This window comes from Solea solea, chromosome 2 (genome assembly GCF_958295425.1).
Source record: "Solea solea chromosome 2, fSolSol10.1, whole genome shotgun sequence".
In the NCBI taxonomy this organism is placed as follows: domain Eukaryota; kingdom Metazoa; phylum Chordata; class Actinopteri; order Pleuronectiformes; family Soleidae; genus Solea; species Solea solea.
Genome location: NC_081135.1, coordinates 19837966 through 19856680, shown reverse-complemented (window position 1 = coordinate 19856680; position 18715 = coordinate 19837966). Strand labels below are relative to the sequence as shown.

Genomic DNA, 18715 nt, shown 5'->3' with positions numbered 1-18715 from the left:
GTTGCAGGTGTGCACGTCTTTGGAAGCATTCAAATAGTTGGTAAGGCCCTGTTTGCTGCATCCAGGGCCTCAGAGAGCCGAGCAGGACCGGACAGGGACGAGGAGGCACAGAGCACATGTTCAGAACAGAGGAGAGAGCCACACAAACTGGAGGAGAGCCACATGTGCTGGGCCACGGAGAGAGACTCCAACACTGCTCACGCTGTCACCACGCTGACATATACATACGCAAACATTTGTGTGGCGGCGCAGACATGCACACAGACACACACCAGTGCACATACACACAGCAGGGCCAAGCCAATTAACACCCTGCCACAGCAAAGATCATATTCGGAGCAGTAGAGGAACAGGAGGGCATATGTGGATAATCATACATGCAAATGAGATGAACAAGAACGGCATCTAAATTCTGGCAACAACTCGTGACGACACCTCAAAGGCGGACTTTGAATGATCAAAAATGGTGTTAGCATATTCGACGTGAAAATATTTATTTAGGATTTGTTGATGCAGAACATCTAAACATAATTATCAGGGGGATAAAACCACACACGTACTAACAAGAGGCTCAAAATTCACTTAAAATAAATAATTTAGCAGTCGTTGTAGTTGAGAGAGTTCCGCCAGTGTAGAGATAAAGTCAATCTGCAAATATGAAAGATGGAGTGCTTCAGGTCTCAGGTAAAAAAAAACATTTTCCTTTTTCCCCTGAAGTTTGAGTCCAAAACCAGAAGATGGCAACATACCTCTGGCTGTGACACAGGCCACGTCGCTGCTCCTTTAGTTATTCATGCATTCACATGTTCACCTAGTGCTTCATTTATTTATTTATTCATTTACTTGCACTGCAATACAAACATTATACGTCCAGACCAGAGGGGCAGGTAAATATGTTGAATTATTCACAAGGTTCCTGGCTTGACTACTGGTGGTTAGGCAAGATAAAAGCCAGACACCCTCACACACCCGCAAGGTTGCTTTTTGAGTGTGTCTGAATTATTGTATGCACTTGTGTGTGTTTGTGTATATCTATGCCTCACATACTGTAGGTAAAGGGAGATGCATTTGTTAACTGCATCTTTTTTTTTTTTTTTCCGAACACTGTACTATTACTGTTGTGTGTTTTTTTTCCCTCTTTCCTCCTCCTCCTCTTCACTGTATCACGTTATTACATAAACGTAGAGGGAGAGACCACAACAGGGTTCCAATGTTCTTACACCCCAAAGCAAAGATATCAACGTCAGTCCTGACTAATGCAGAGTGGGTGCCTTTCAAACGAGAAGTGTGTGAAGCGGAGACTCAACAGTGCGAGTGGTAAATGATTCCCTTAGTTACAGTAGTAACGGCCCCTCGATATACGACGAGGGGCTGATCCACTTTACCCACTACGCACAGCAACGACTGTCACTTCAAACAGACTGGGCTAAGATGAGACTATTTACCATGGTAAACAATTTAATATTTGATGTACAGTACTGTGAGCAGCAACCCTCCCCTCATCTTTTTCTCCCCTCTTCTCTGTTGTTTTCATGTGTGTGTGTGTGTGTATCTATGTTGGCATAGTCAGCAAGGCTACATGAGGCAATGAGAACATTTGAGTGCATGCATAATCTCTCAGAGAGATGACGATGGAAGAACGGCTGCCATAATGATTAACACATATACGGCTGTCAACATTACTTATCTGTTTTTCAACCTTTTATTTTTTAATATCTCAACAGTAATCATAAAACACATTTGGCCGCGTGACACACATTTTCCCAAATTCATCTTTTATGGCCGTGTGGTTTCGCGATATCCAAAGTACAAAGTGTAGACCGCAATGTGAATAGCTGTCACTGAAACAAATTCTATTGAGGTAAAATAGCAATAAAATGAACATTATTTCTGGAAACAGACAGAAACAAAAGCTTTGAGAAGCATAAACACAAATCTATTTACATCAGTTATATCAGTGCCTACAAAAACCTTCATCTGCATACCACAAAACATACCACAAGAGGTACGTGTGTTTGTATATTGTAATAATAAATTATATTTGGCAATGCAGAAATCTATTTACAACATCAAACACATCAGCAAGTGTAGAGTCCTATTTATTTTTAATTGTGTATGCTTTTAAATCTTCTTGGTGTTGATATGGTATTGAACTGTAGAGTCACTGTATATCAGATCTCTGAGCTAAAGAACTGGGGGCTGATGCCAAGAAGGCCCAAGAGGGCAATGTGGCACAACCAAGAGGATGGAGCCAGTTGGATGGCTGAAGTATAAGAGCTGGGAGCAGAACAATTACAGCAGTCACTTACCATCACAGTGTCTGGTTGAAGCAATGGCACAGCAGGATGCCGCGGGGCAAGATACACGCGTTCATCCAGCTGGTATCACAAGATTAAGCTGGTCATGCCAGAAATGACAAAACAATATCCCGAGCTCATAAAAAGGTTTTAAACATGCTCTCTTTACCTTCTGCTTTTGTTTAACAGTGAACATGTTCAGATTTTGTTTAATGGAATTCAGTTACCACTTAATGGTAATCAATTATGTGAAAGGTTACTGAGGAGCTAACTTAAAATATATCTAAAATATCTAAAAATTGATGATCTATGTTTAACTCAATTTGATATTCTCAACCTCAACATGTGTCATTTGGCATCTGTCACAGTTTTGGGAAGGTCCAGCAGCCGACATGACAAACATTAAAAGTCAAACACTGCTGATATTTTGTCAGCTTTCAAAATAAAATGTAACATTCAGCAGGCAGCTAACGGAATACTTCAGGTCCAGATGGAGAATGTGACTGGAATGAAAAAAAGAGAAGAAAAGAGGATGTGTCAAAAAGCCACCCACAGACAGGTACGTCAAAATGCATGCACTTACAGAGACACATATCAGCATATCAACACATACACGCACACAAACACAAACCTACACACACTGAGGCAGCTGACCGCATCTGCCCCTCGTCCTCAGGTTCAGTGGTGGCCACTGCAGCAGCCTCACCTCCCCCTGTCACGTCTGATTCTCCTGGTAGGATCCATCATCTGGCTGGCAGTCTGGGTGCCAGTCAGCTGCCTCCCAGGGGACTTGCAGTCGATGGGAGCCGGGAGGCACTGGGCTGAAGCCTCCCCAGCCTCGGCAGCAGCTGTGTGGGAGACAGAGAGTTGCGGCACAGATGTGGAAGTCTGGAGCCAACAGAAGGTACGGCTGATTTCAACATCGGCCATATTTGTTATTCCACCTTTTCCTGGGAGGAAGAAGCAGGGCCTTGATCTCAGTCACAGCCAAACACTTAGCTTTTGTTCCCAAGATGAATAACTGCAAGAAGAACGAGGTGTAAGAGAAAACGAGAGAGAAAAGGGGGGGAAAGGAGACTTGGTGCCAGAGGAGAAATCCGGTGACCAAGTACAAAGTGAAGCGGGTCATTTTATTCCTTGCTGAGCCCCGTATTACAAGTGCCTCTGAGCCATGACATACCTTTCCCTTAGCTGCAGTTCCTTAAAGCCACTGACCAGCCTGCACTCAAACTCTGTCACAATTTCTTCACAAAACCTAGTCAAAACATAGTAAATGTGCCCATTTAGCCTCCACTTGAAATACATTTTTTCAGGGAAATAGAAATTGGCTTACATGCGATGTTAGATTTTAGTATGTAGATTTAAATAGAGAAACATAAGTCTGCATTAAATTAAATCAAATTAAATCAAATTAAATTAAATAGGTTTGGGGTTTTTGAAGCAATAATTGTCTTTAATGACAGCACACTCCAGTTACATTTACTATGGGTGGGAAGGGTTTCTGCCCACCATAAACAAACTTGCTCCGCTGGCACTCTGTGCACTCGTGATGAATAGTACCAGTCAAAAAAAAAAAAAAAAAGCTAAAAAAAAAAGCTCATAACTACATTTTCACTGGGAATTTTGCACAACTACGTTTCGGAGTAACACTATCCACCTTGTAAAAATGAACACCCTCTTCTGACAGCACAAGTGAGAAATGGGATAGTTTTCCCACTGAGTTCCCAGATGTAGGATTGCCATTGTATTCACACACCCGGTGTTAGCCCAAGACGGCACCCTCAAATACAGCTCTGTCTTGGCTTTGCAGAGAAAACAAAACTGTGATATGGAAGAGGTGGCAGCGCGAAGCTGTCAGTACAAAATGCTTGTTTATACTAGAATAACCCTGAAAGCACAATTTCGATTGGAAATCTGACAGTCTCTTCTCATGTTGCATTTTAAAACCATTGTAATGCAATAAATATTTGAGTTCCCATGATGCCTTCAACTAAAAAACACTGCATGTATGTGTGGCGAGCGTGAGCGTGTCTGTGTGCAGTACAGCGGAGAGCGGTACATCTGCAATAGCAAGGAAACAGGCTGTTGGCATACAGCTTTGACAACTCCATCAGGCCGGTCTCAAGGTAGCTGTCAATCACAACAAATCATCTCATCCCTCAGCGCTGCGAGGACGTCTCTCCACTACTATGCACATGACAGGCCCCTACAGCTCTATTTACCCATGCACACCCTTCTGGTGCCAGTGGGCTTGTAATTAGAAAACAGAAAATGAGGAAAGAGTCGGGGGTAGGTAAGTAAGTCAGTAACAAGTTTTGAAACAAAGCAAATGAATGGTGCCTTTTCACCAGTGCTGTTGGCATGTGAAGTGGGTTGGCACTTGCACGGTGGCAGTGCATTCAAAAGTAAGGCCTTCTCATTCACTCGTCCTGATTTACGGGACAATATGAGCGTGTGACTGTGTGTGTGTGTGTGGGTGAGTGAGTGGGGGAGTCCTGATTTCCAAGACTCATTCTCAGTTATAATTAATTAGCGCTGCGGTGGTGATGGCATGTAGCACAAATCTGGGCCCATTCTACTTCCATCCCAGAACATATGAATCACAGAATAAACACTTTTCTCTATTACTGGTGCTGGTGTGAGTGTTTAGCATACCCTTTATGATGGTGAAAGATGTTAATTGCATGCCATTACCTCTAAACTGTTTGCTTGTTGTATTAATCACTGTGCTAATTGATGCAGAAATAAAATTGTTGCCACAGGCGAGGAAGGGAGTGAACCAGAGTCAGGGATGGCAGATAAAAGATTATCTTAGTGAACATATGGAGTTGGCACTGCTTTGAAAGTCTGCTGTATCGGCTCATCAGCACCACATGGGATGATAACTGGAGTGCCAATGGAGGCAAAATCTAGCAAGGTTTTACTCGGACTGACACAAAGAATGATGGAAGGTTGGTTTACATAATCAGCTGAAGACAATAAATTACTGTGACGTTTACTTCACGATCATCCGGACCTTGTCATTACCAAATTGATACCCGTCACTAGATGTCATGTACTCAATGTGCATTATAAAGTGACTTATGGTGCCAAATATGGTGATTGACAGCCGCTTGATAACTTATTACCCACAGACTCTATGAAGAATAGCCTTAAGGTAAATCCTTACAACTATATATTCCCTCTAAAAAAAACAATTTAAATTAAAAACAATGTGCTGGTTTTTTTTTTGTTTGCGTTGTTTCATAAAGTACTACTTACGAGGAAACACAATAAAGTAAAAGCACAGACAACAAGGTGGATCTAAAATTAAAAAAAGGAGCTTTCCATTCACATGCCAGTCAGGAAGTAAATATGGAAAACTGTCTCCTCAGAAGTCTTTATTTTGCCTATCCAGACTAAAGCAAAGCCTCAGAGTTTTCAAGAGTAGAGTGGACAGTTGAATCTGCAGCAATATTTAATCTCATTATCCATCTACACTATGTCAATTATCTATACTGCTTATCCTTTGAAGGTTGCAGTGAAAGCTGGAGCCAGACAGTTGACAAGATATACCTTGGACATGTCGCCAGCTTATTATTAGGCCCACATACACTGACAAACAACCTTTCACATTCATACCTGCAGGCAATATAGAGTCTCCAATTAACCTTACTCCAATCTGCATATCTTTGGACTGTGGAAGGAACTATCTGGAGGAAACCCACACACTAAGATCTTTCACAGGAGAAGCCGCTAACACCAAAACACATATGGTCACAAAAACACTGAGGGAGTAAGAATGTAAAAATCAGGCTGGATTTAACTTAGTTTCATGCAAGTGATGTTCATGTGGAGTATCAGGCTGTTTCACTTGGTACTTGAGCTGATGCTCCAAGAGAACTTAGGTTATCATGTCTTCAGTGTGTGACCTGCGGAAGTAGAAGGACAACAGAGGTAATACTGCATGCAGTTTGATGAAAACAAAAGGCAGTTTGCTATTTAAGAAAAGCTTCATCTTATTGATAAATGAAGCGGCTCTACCCTGATTACAGAAATAGCTACAGAGAGATAATCAGAAGAGGTCACCATCTCAATTATCACCATTAAGGCATAATAAATACCAAAATAACCACGAGGGAAATAATATTATTATATGGTGTGTTCATATTAACATTGTAATTATGCAAGATGCTGAGGATAGAGAGATTTCACACTGTGCAGACTAAAGCTGAGACTTATAGAACATCTGTGACACAATTTCCAGAGATTAATTTCCTAAATGCTTTATCAATTGTTGATTAAAAATGTTTTCAATAAACACTCAAGATCGTTGTTGAAAGTATTTATGTTTTTTTTTTTTTTTTTTTTAATTATATGAGAATGCTGGGCATGGCGGGGTATGGTGCCCTCTGCTATTGTGCACATCAGAGCTGCTTAGAAAGAAGCTTCGTACTCTCACGGTTGAGTGTGTACCACATACACAGGATGCATTTTTCCTGTCGTCATTTCTATATTTATCTGAGCCTCTCCTTTTCTGTGTTAGATACGGCGGGTAAAATGAGGTGTAGGTGACAGTAGAAGCACAGAGCATCATTTAATGTGCAGCTGTATGCCTCACTGCCTCAGTAGCCTCCAACAGTGGATAAACAGAGGCAGCCATTTAAAGTACCATAAGTCCATAAGGAGCAGGCAGGCGGTGAATGCAGAGACTCAGAGAGAGCATCAGAGGCCCCTCATCATTGGCCCAGCCACTGCCTCCAAACCCGCTGTGTTTTTGTATGCAGATTCCCCTTGTCAGAATTCATTTATTCAAAGGGAGTTATCCGAGAGAGCGGGTTATGAGACAAAAATAGTCGCATTCACATTCGTCTTGAAAAACATTTGGAATGCTAATGCCACGAGAACATGCCGTTTATGTGCTTGTGTTTGCGTAAGAATCTGATCCAGTGCTGCCTCGGCTTGCTGGCCAAGAGGTGCAGTTCACGTAGAAAGGAGAGCTCTGATACTTCTTACAGGCTTCAGTGGTCTGAATTTGCTCTGGGGGGAACACTTTTTATATTGCCAAGAACATTTACTACTATAGCTCTCTTCACATGCAGCAGTCTGATCATATACCAGAAAAATCTATATCTTTTTAAAGGGTCATTAGATCATTCTGATCACAGCCAATGTTCATACAATTGCAGTCTTGTTGATCAAAATAGATGTCCTCGGTGATGATGACAAAATTGCTCACTCTGAACTAAGAAGCGATAAATCTCCAGCGTTTCACAACAGGCTGAACCATGGCGTCATGATCTTGTTCTCTCTATGGTTCTCGCCCACTCCCCCACTTTCTCTTGCTCTGCACAGGTGGTAGGGAGCTTCCTGGTAGAGTCTTTCTCATTCCTTTTTTGTTCCCTTCCAATTGCTCTGATTGGGAACTGTTGATGATGATGATGACAGTTCTGGCTGTCCATTGATTTGCTGTGGCCCCTAGTTGCGAGTTCACAGCAGATGACTCTCTTCCTTTGGCTTTAATTAAAGCTGCCCCAATCTTCTCTTCTTTCTTGCCCTGGATGTGGTTCGACACTAAGCTCCTGCACATAAAACTCCCTGCCAGGAAACAGCCAACACTTGCCTACTGGGGCTGTGTCTTGAATGAAAAACCTGCATGGTCAAAAAACGTTTTGTATCCTGAACTGTCAGTAAAAAAGATGCATAACATGATATTTCAGCATGTAGCCACAGTGTAAGCCCATTTAAACACATGTACGCATTGCAACATGTATGGATAAAGAGTATATACTGTATAATGTTCCCACACAAACAACATCATAGGGAAAAATACTATTGAGGCTTATCAATCCATTCACCTTCTACCACTTTATCCTCCACATGAGGGTCGCGGGGGGCGCTGGGCCAATCTCAGCTGACATATAATTCTTATAATTCATCCACATATCAGCCCACTGTTCTTTGTTCTGCTGCACTAGGATTTACAAAAGCATTGCTGTTAAAAATGAACCTCTCTAAACCTGGATATAGGAAAGAAACGGTGGGAAGAGGTGAGAGGGGTTATCATCTCAACATCCATGCAGATATTTTAATGGTTGCTCCCAGGGTGTCTTCTCAGCCATCAGCAGGACATACAGTATTCATTCAAAGTACTTGTAGGCATTTAGCAGCATGTACTCTTTCAGTGTTGGGGGGGTGGGGGTGGAAAGGTGAAATAACAAATACAATTCAGACCTTTTTAATATTATATGTAATACATTTAATGTAGTCATCTTTGTCTCACCCAGAGAGACTTCAGAGTGGGCAATTTTACACTTACTAAGGGGCAGATTTAATGCATGTTAAGAACATAATTTAGACATTATTCTGTAAACTAACTGGGCTTTTATACCACCAACTGCAAATGATGGTTAGGAGAGATGAATCCCTCAGTTTTAGCAGTTGAAACTGAGTGCATGAATGAAATATAAGGAGATATAAATGTAAGAACATGAACAGTTACAGAGGCAAAGGAAATAGTAGGCAGCACTGTATACACAGAAATAAGTACCCATGTACTTGTAATGTGTAATTTATGTTTTTGCATCAAACATTGTCCACAGCATAATGCAATCCTAAATTGCTGTGTTCAGAGAAAGTACTGTGAGTTCAGATGCTAAGTTAAACATGCTTGACTGCATGCTTGCAGACAAGCACATAATCAATGCAGTCATACAGCAGGGCTGATCAGTAGGGGGGCATGACCTGACAGGTGACCCATGTACTGTATAACTCCACTAGTGCCAGTCCATGACTCTGAGTGTGTGCACACATGTGTATGTGTCTATCAGAATGAAACTCAGCTGGTCAACCATGCAAGCATTCTACTGCTGTATGTGTCTGTGTTTACAAGTTTAGAAGAAACCATATACATAATGAAGCAGCAGCATGTGCACGTGTACAGTAGAACTACAGACAACACTTGCCCTACATTGCATTCTGTTTCCCAATCTTCTTCTTCTACAGCAAAAGGCGGGGTACACCCTGGGCAGGTCACCTGTCCATCACAGGGCCACAACCATCCAATCTCACACTAACACCTATGGTCAATTTAGAGTGTCCAAATTAACTTATCCCCAACTCTGCATGATCACTGTATAAAAACACTGAAGTGTATAATGAATTACACAGCTCTCCTAACATCTTGCTCGCCACACACACATACAGTATTTGGGCCCGGAAAGAGTCACACACTTAGTTGCTGTGACTTTTCTACACACCTGACAGTTTCAAATGTATTGCAGTACACTTTTCAAACCAATGCACTCTGACACTTTCAATTGACAACATTTTCCAATTCAAATTTTAAAAGCAATAATGATGCCTCTGCATGGATAATTGATGAGAGTGGTCTCACTGCCCACATGACTTGCACCGGAGATGCAATTTTGCAAATAGAGATCTTGCTTACTTTTCCACATACTGCATATGTTTATAAATGATAAATTATCTTTCTCTCAGTTACTTGTCACATATATCAAAAAGACAAAACATCCTACACCCGTTTCAAATTAAATGCAGTGATCCTGTTCCCCAAATCAATTTATTTTTTCAACAAAAAAAAAGCAGGACTGCAGCGTCATACTGAAGAGTTGTTAAATTTTAAGAATTTAACAGCATAATATTTGTATCTATCGAAAACATAGCAGCAGCTCCGTACCAGAGATGCTCCATGTGTGAACAACAACTCTGTGTGAGACACAGCTGTCATCCACTGGAGACGCATGCAGTGCAAAGAGGACCCAAAACACCAAAACCGCTCTCTGAGCATTACACCTTCTAGAAAAGTCTAAGTTTAGAGATGACGGCCTCCTGATGACAGTAGAAAGGAGCGGAGTGGAAGTCCTGTCATAAACCCAATTAGGGGAGTCATCGCTGGGCCTCGTAAATCTCCCTCTTTGTAGGGTTACTGGGAGGTCTGGGAAGTGAAGATTTCCCACTTATTATTCTCAGGAAACCACAGACAACCTCCCCCCCCCAAACTTAGGTCATGCAAGGTTATGACCTCTGGACAATCATCATTGTTGTTTCAGTGTCTGTGGCAATTATGCACCTAAGCGATGCAAGACTCATAACTTCTGTTATGCACAGACACAAAGGGTGTCAATTGTCATAAAGACCCCTTAATGTGTTTTCAGTGTGTGTGCGCATGTGTGTGTGAGTGTGCGTTCATGGGTGCGTTCATTTGTGTGTGTGTGAATATGTTATGTTGAGAGAGTTTTTTTTTCAAAAAGCTTTGTGCCAATGTTCCTGCAGACACCTTAACAGGCATGAGACACATTTCCAGTGGGACACCAACCCCCTCTTTCTATCTCAGCAGAGAGCAATGCTCCAGTGCCAACCCGGTGCCAACAGCACTGGGATAAGCTTCATGACAGAACATCGGCAGGCTTTCAGATTCTCCTGAGGCCATTCTAGACCTTGAGAGGATCAGTAGACTTCCAACAAGTAGTCTTCAGGGCAGCATGGCCTGTCACACTGTGAGGGTCCTCGACAAGTGAACCACAAGAAATGAAGTGACAGGAGCAAAAGACCAATGATGAACTGTATCTAAGACTGCATTGACCTTGTTCTACAATTTTCTTTGTATTTTTTTTGACTATTATTTGAATTAGGAAGACCACAAAATATGACACAGGTCTTAGTTTTATGACTGCAAGGGTTACCACTGAACAATTAATCATTTTCAAATCAAAACTGCAGTTTGAAACAATACAATCAGCAAATTGCAAAGGCTGCAGTTCGAGTCTTCTGTTTATTTTTCTATTTTTTTTATTGTCTATGTAAATGTAACCTATACATGACAACAGTTCATATTTTGATATTTTCATCCTTAAAAATAAAATGTGGGGGTAGTTAATGTTTTAATGGTATTGTGTAAAAATGGTCCATTATTTGTTTTAAATCTATTACACAGTGAATATTGAATTGATTAAAAAAATCAAATTGCAATCACAATATCTGTCATAATAATCACAATCACGATTTTACCCAAATCGTTCAACCCGGGCAAGGGTGACAATGTCAGCTGTGCATTATCCATAGTGACAAGGGGGCATCACACAAACCCACATTTTTTTGGAGAATGTATAACCTATATTTTTACGATTTCATGTGTTTTAGAGTAGTTTTCAACCACATGCTTAAGAAAATTCCTTATTCATGACAACGTATAAAGCAAAAAATGAAGCACACCTTTTACTTCTAATACTTAAAAAGTTTCCCCCTCCCCAAAATATCAAAATGTCTTTTTATGACTTCAGTTCCACTTCTAGTTCTTGTAACAGCCATATAGGCCATGCCAAATGTGCCCAGAAATAAGCTGGGCCTCCCCACTGTCTCTGAGATTGCCCACCCTGGAGTCTGGCACACGCCACAGCAAGCAGGAGGTCCTCTGGATTACAGTAATACACACTATCTCATAATGGAAAGCTGCCGAGCATATTTCCCTCTCTCCGCCCTCATTGTCCACACTACCAACTGCACAATCTGTATATGAGACCGTGATTGCACCCGTTAAGATTTTGCTGGTGCACTTCCTTCCCGCCTTTTCAAGGGATGGGAACTGCTCGACTGCCATAATGTAAAACATTTAAAAAAATACTCTATTCTACTAATAACTATGGCATGACAAGTCAAATTCTTATCACACTGTAAACTAAAACTAGCTAAAAACATCCTGGATATGTAGACATGGACAGCTTGATTAATTTCAGGCAGCAGAGGTCAAGGGTCATAAGGAAACAATGGCCTGAACACACTTAACCTGGGATACTCACATGGTTATATAAACAGTCAATCTGCTCTGTTTGGACCCGCCACACAGTAAGCAAACTCCGCCACTTTCCCTCTCACCCCGTAATCAACACAAGCTGTAATTAATCGGGAGGCTGACCCAGGGTTCAGGGCAGTGGAGAGGACAGCCAGGCAGAGTTGAAAGCTATTAAGAGGAAAGGGAGGTCCAGGGGAAAAGAGAGACACAAGTGTGCAGAGGGACTGTGTTGGCCACCCAGTGCTCTCTGGGTTGCTAACACTATATTGTACAGGTGGGCCAAGGGGAGCCAAGGTGCACTGTGGCCTGGATTTAGACCACCAGGTTACCACAGACTGTACGCAATTACACCAGAGAGGTCATTTACTCCGCTAAGTGGCTTGCCTACCAGCCCAGTCAGTGCGTGCACACTAATCAGGCTTGGTGCTCCAAACAATGGACCATGTGTGCCTCTGAGTGTTGTGGGCGGAGCAGGTGTAACCAGCAGACGACCACTACCCAACATGGACGAGATGTTTCAAAAGGACACAAAAGCGCTGAAAGGGGGAGAACATGAGGAGCAGCCAGGGCCAGACAGACGGATGGGGAATGGCGCTGCTAAAGTTGCAGACTGGTATTTCCTCAGACCTGTATTTATCCAGGAGGTTCTAGAGGATAAACGCGGATACAGTGACACTTGGGGCAAGCGCAGAGCAGATGCTTTCTCACACAAGGACAAAGACGATTTGAAGACATTAACAAACCACAAGTCTCACATATCCTCTTTATTAAAATGTTCTTGGTCTTTCGCTTTTATTTGCTATTTGTGCTCAGGTCACTGTATTGTATTTCAATGATCCACCGTTATAGACTAAAACTAAAGAAAAGTATGTGAAGAGTAAATCAAGATTAATTCTTGGTTACTACTTTATTATTAACCAGTTCCTTTTTCCTTTTTGAACTAAAGGCGTTTTCTAGAAAAGTTGGAAAATCTAAAACTTATACTATGTACAATATAGCCGCTAAGGAAAGCAAGCATACAGTATTGGTCCTGTTGATTAACATTAATACATACACAATGTGCTCTAAAGGTTTAACTTCAGTGATATTCACACTTTGCTTCCACCCTGAGCTCAGTTAGCAGGTTTGCGGGATGTAAAAACCTGTGTTTGAATTTATTTTTGAAAGTTTTTGACAAGCACTCGCTGTCCCACTCAATCAGGTTATCAGCGGCAACTGCAATGTGTGGGCTGTCTGAGAAGTGAGTGGCTGCACAGCTGACCACTAATATCTGAATCATACAGATATTATCTTGTTGTTACTGGCTTTTATTCTCATGGCTTGTGGGAATGTTAACCACATGTTCAGTAACACATTTCTTTTGTCTAACAATGCTGTATTGATAGGCTTTCTAACTTTGGCAATGAAAAAAAGAGTAATGGAACATAACATTATAAAATGATCTGCCCTAATTGGAACTGTGCTGCCGCCACAACACACTCTGAGTCACAGAGGTTTAGTCGGTCTTTCGTATGATACACTGTATATGTTCATCAGTAACAAGCCAATCAGCCCTGCCAACAGAAGCACTGGAAGCACAGAGAGCCATTAAAAGCCCGGCCCCAGCTACAAAAACAAAACCTATCCACCTGAGACCACAGAGGGACAGGATGCAGGCTACTTATAGAAACCCAAATCCAAAGCACAAGAATAGCAGGAAAAACAGCTCGGGAGCTGCACCAAGCCTTTTGAAGTGCGCCACCTCCAAACTATTCTGATACACCACCCCGGCATCTTTGAAGGCAGGTTATCCTCCACGGCGGTGTGTCCTGTTGTGGATGAATTGTTTCCTTTTTCACTTTGCCTCTATTTTCCTGTAGAAATTGACACTGATTTATTGTTCTCTTTGGCCCAACTGGTGTCTTGGGGACCACAAGGGAAGAGGACCTCTCACTGGCCTCCTGTTGGGGAAGAGGGACAGTAGGTAGTCGATCCCAGGTGAAGCAGGGGTGGTTATCCCTGCAGAATCTGCAGAAGGATGACCCCCTGCTTATTGCAACCATTTCCTCTCTCCTCAAGGTTGTGCCCTTTCAATGCCCTTTTGTCCAAGAATGGACCATTAGAGAAATTAATCAGTCAGTGGTCAGTGTTGTCACTGCACAAACATGTCACAGAAATAGGGCTAACAGTGACATAATTTGTTGTTTTTGGTGTGTGTTGATGGGGCTGCTCGTAAAAACCCACAGATTTATGGTGAGAGAACATGCACCTGCTACTTTGAACGAAGGAAAAAACAAATATTACATTCAGACTTTTAAGTAAATAGGAAATACCATGCCTTCATTTTAGCAATAAATAATAAATCATGGCTCATTAGGCAACATATTTGATTCACTAAAGACAGGATATGTTCTGAAATGCAGATATAATTGTGTAATAAATTGTTAAATTATTACACTACTAAAATAAACCATGCTGCAGGTGAAGATAATAGAGGGGGTATTGCATGCCTTACACAAATACATATATAGTGTATCAAGAAAAATGTTTTTGCCTTCTTTTGCCAAGAGCATCATAACTGAGTATTATCTGTGTAATGTGAGATTGAGGTAGAGTACATATGCTTCCCCTGGCTCATGTGGAGACTGTGATCTCACTCTAACACTCAATATCAGGGAATTTAATTGCACTTAACCATATCATTCCTTTTGGCTCATGTCTCTGGAACAAGTCTTTGGCAAATAGTGTCATATCATTGCCCTATCAGGCTTATTACAGGCACCATTTCAGAGACTCAGAAAAAAAGAATAATAAAAGAAGCAATAAGTTGAATCAGATGTAGAGTCTGCAAGAGGTTAATTTGGAATATGTATATGTATCTTAATTCAGAAATAGAATATTGTAGATTATTTGATGTGAATAATACAAAAGTAAATATCTACCATCAGGCCATAGTAATGTTAATTAATTAATCAATTCATTAATGAATTAAAGCCACATTAACTAACAAGGAAAGGTAACATTCTATGTGACTCAGTATTAACTTATCTGCAGCACAATTGTTCCCCACAATGGTGATGCATTAATTGTAAGGGCTCGCTCAGTCATCATTTACTTGCCTTCTCCTTTCCTCTATAAATTTTGCTTTATAGAGGAAAAAAAATCTATTTTTCAAATTTCCACTTTGGTGGACAATAAGGATGATTATTATTATTGCATTGTATGCTATGGCCAGTAAACGCTCTGGTATTTCCTCTGATAATTTGGCTAACATGCAGGTCAGCACTGACTTTCTTTGTGCGTGGCCACTGGATCAAAGTGCAGTCTGAATGCTCTCCGGAGTTAAAAATATCATATTTGATTCAGGGTAGAGGTTAATATACCTCACCTCGAGTAGCCACTTTGTTTACATTCAACAAAGACACTGATTGGTCTTTTGATTAGTTTCCCTGGCCTCATCCTTGAAGCCACTTCCACCCATAAAATCTATTCCAGGTTTTAAGCATTGTGCACATCTGCCAGTCGTCTTCTAAACAACAAATGCCTAGTCTTAAAAACAAACATGTGTTAATTTTCTTGATAATGTTCTGTACCTTGAATAAGACTAGACACATTAATGTAGCATTTTTACAAATTAAAAAGAAGGATAATATTTTAGTATTTGTAAAAAGGAAATTAAAATGTGCTATGCAGAATCACAGTACGGTAAATATAACGAAACACACAGGGATGGTGTATGTCACACCGTTCAAAATACATCTAAACCGATTAATAGACAATCTGAACCATTTATTTATTAATTTTAATCAAATGTGTCCAACACCTATATGTTCTGGTGCAAATTGCAATTAAGCAGTAAAAAAAACAATTTTTAGAGTTAAATGTTTCCCTTCCCTTTTATCATCTTCTTTAGACACCATTGTGTAATTTTGTTAACTATATGAGAATTATATCAAGAATTATTTGGTGTGTGTATTTTTATCGCCTGACCTCAAAACTAGAACTAATTCTGCTTCCATAAATCTGTTGTCACGTGACTCATAGCCTTTGTGCAGATACAATTTGTGTCAGCACTTGTTGGACATCAAATTGTCACTCATGTAAATTAAGAGAGCTAAACAACAGAACTTAAGCTAATGGAATATTGCTTGGGGTAATGACAAGAAATGAGGATAATGGATTGTTAGTTTGCTTCATAATGATGTTAGATATCCGGAGACGTGTAGATAAGCACATTAGAAGTCAAAGACTGTTCCAGAATAATAGGAAGGCTCAGAGATAATGTACTCACACAAGGGGGCCTCGACATTAGCAACAGCCCAGCAGGACTCAGCTTGCACGTGTGCCAATGACGCATTAAATCCCTCAATGACAAAAGATACAAGAAAGGTAAATGTGAAGGCACATACCCTTTTCACCACAAACCATACTGTACACAGTAACACAGAGGGATGATGAGGTGGTTAATTGCATGGAGAGGGGAGTAGCAAGAAAAAAACAGTGAGGGGAAAATCATGCGTGAATGTTTATCCTTTTTAGATGTCCCAGATCTCCAGATTGCCCACAAAATAATACAAGCATCTATGCTTCCTGAAAGACAAAATAGAGCAAAAGACAGTGACAAACAATATTGGTCACTATTTAAAAATTGGAGAAAAGAAAAGAAAAAAAACCACTTACACGAGTCAAATCTTTAATCAGCCTTCACTGTGATGAAAGCACGGCTTCAGCGTGACCACAGACAAGAACACAAATAAGACAAAAGAAAAAAGTACAGATGAAATTAACTTCTGCTAAAATGAGCACAGTAGGAGAGCACACAAAGTATTTAGCACTGTTATTTCTGTCTTTTGATGGTGTTTGTCAGTTCACAGCATTAACTGCCATGTTTTCGTGTCTTCAACCCCGATCTTCCTTGATGGCATGAGTGCAGGGTGAGTGTAACACTGGCCCTCTCCTTCATTAGATATTAATTTATTCATTACATGTTAACTCTGTGAGACCTTGGAAGGAGATTCCAGGTGACTCCTCTTCATTTGGTCCCTACTGCTCTCCACTGGGCCCAGGAAAATCACAGTAATGCCACACAGTTGGGGAAGAGCGGAGCAAATTATTCAGCTCCATAGAGAGGGACTCTGTTATAAACACACGGTGGGACGCTTGTGCTGTCATAATTAAATCTGCAAATCCATAAGACCATAAGAGGTGGCGTCATTTTAGTACAAAAACATGTGAACTAGTAAACACAATCAAGCAGAGGCCCTAAACAAGTACTGCTCATAGGTTTGAAAAATGGTCAACCACAAGTATACAGTATGGTATATGCTAGATATTTTATACAGTGTATTGACTAAAGTATGCATTCTGTATATACACACATACTGTCATCTGGATCATCCTTGAAATATAAGAGTCAACTTTTGATAAAAGTACATTGCAAACGTATGTCTTTGAGATATAAAAACAGGGAAAGTGTCACAAATACATAGGAAAAAGCGGGAGAATATGGCTAGTAATTTCATCATATGAGAGCAAAATAAATCTCAATTTTCAACCAACCAGGCAGATCAGAGGGAAAAGACACCAGCGAGCATCAATCCCTGCTCCTCTAGTGGTCCTTCAATTGGGGGAAATCCCCATTGAACAGGCCGCCTGGCTAATCCACGGCTAAATGACACCTCCAGACACTAATGCCCAGACTGACCACAGAAGCAATCCGCGGCGACTCCTCCACACATGTACCCAACGATGGTTTTATGGCTCAGGGAACTTAAAAAGGCCGGGTCTGTCTCTGTCTCTCTGTGTGCCACCTGCTTAGCATCCCTGCATTGCAAGCTGCTATAGAGAGACATCTCCGGCACAGGAGAAAGGCCCATTGTGTCCAGTCGCCTTTGAGGGCATTGTTCTGCTTCAGTGAGGCCAGCCCGACATCTGCACCATTCACACTAAAGGAAGTTGTAATCACTCCCCTGCTCTTAGCTCTGTGGATCCAACTTCATACCAAGTAGGCTTGTGAAGTTGGGCCTGTGGTAAACAACAAGGCGTGAGGAGTGAGAATGGATGTATAGGATTTAGAAGGGTGGCTGTTTTTGTAGAGAGCCATCAGTTTAAATAGAAACTCTTACATACCCCCATACAGGCCCCCTGATCCCCACCCTCACTTCCAACCCCCAATTCACACAAGCGCACTCACAATACAAAGCTGGCAACTGATTTATAGACTCACCTCTCCGTCAAAAGAACTTATTAACTGCTTGTCTTTCACAAGAAGTGCAAAAGATTTCAAACATGTCCAAGCATTAAAACTGTGTGGTGCGTTTTCAAAATGCTCTCTTGCGCTGCTTTCATCAGGTGAAAAGAAACACTGAGAGCCAAGATTAATTTAGTGGTCAAGTCAAGAAAAGTTTTTTTTTTTTTTTTTCTTTGTATTTTTCATTTACATATAATTACACTTTAATGGAAGCCTGCTGACTGTGGGGTACAAGGCTGGGCATGTGGGCTTTCTGAGGAGGCCCCCCTATGATACAGGATGACAGGCTGTAACGCAAACTCCATCTCCGGCTAATTAAACGAATCAATTATAGAGACTACTGTTGTAACTGTGTAACTGATGTTCTGTAGTAGCAAAAATGGTCCCTTGGGGATGTCT

The 18715-nt window shown here is 41.1% G+C and overlaps 1 long non-coding RNA gene across 1 annotated transcript in view; it reads right to left on the bottom strand.

Moving 5' to 3' along the window:
• The window catches only part of LOC131454314 (uncharacterized), a 43793-nt gene continuing 25078 nt past the window's right edge, over nt 1-18715 (bottom strand). Inside the window, exons 4-5 of the long non-coding RNA XR_009238988.1 lie at nt 2933-3145; nt 1-2800 (exon numbers count right to left, since the gene is read on the bottom strand). This is a non-coding gene — a long non-coding RNA (uncharacterized LOC131454314). The remainder of the gene's footprint in view (nt 2801-2932; nt 3146-18715) is intronic.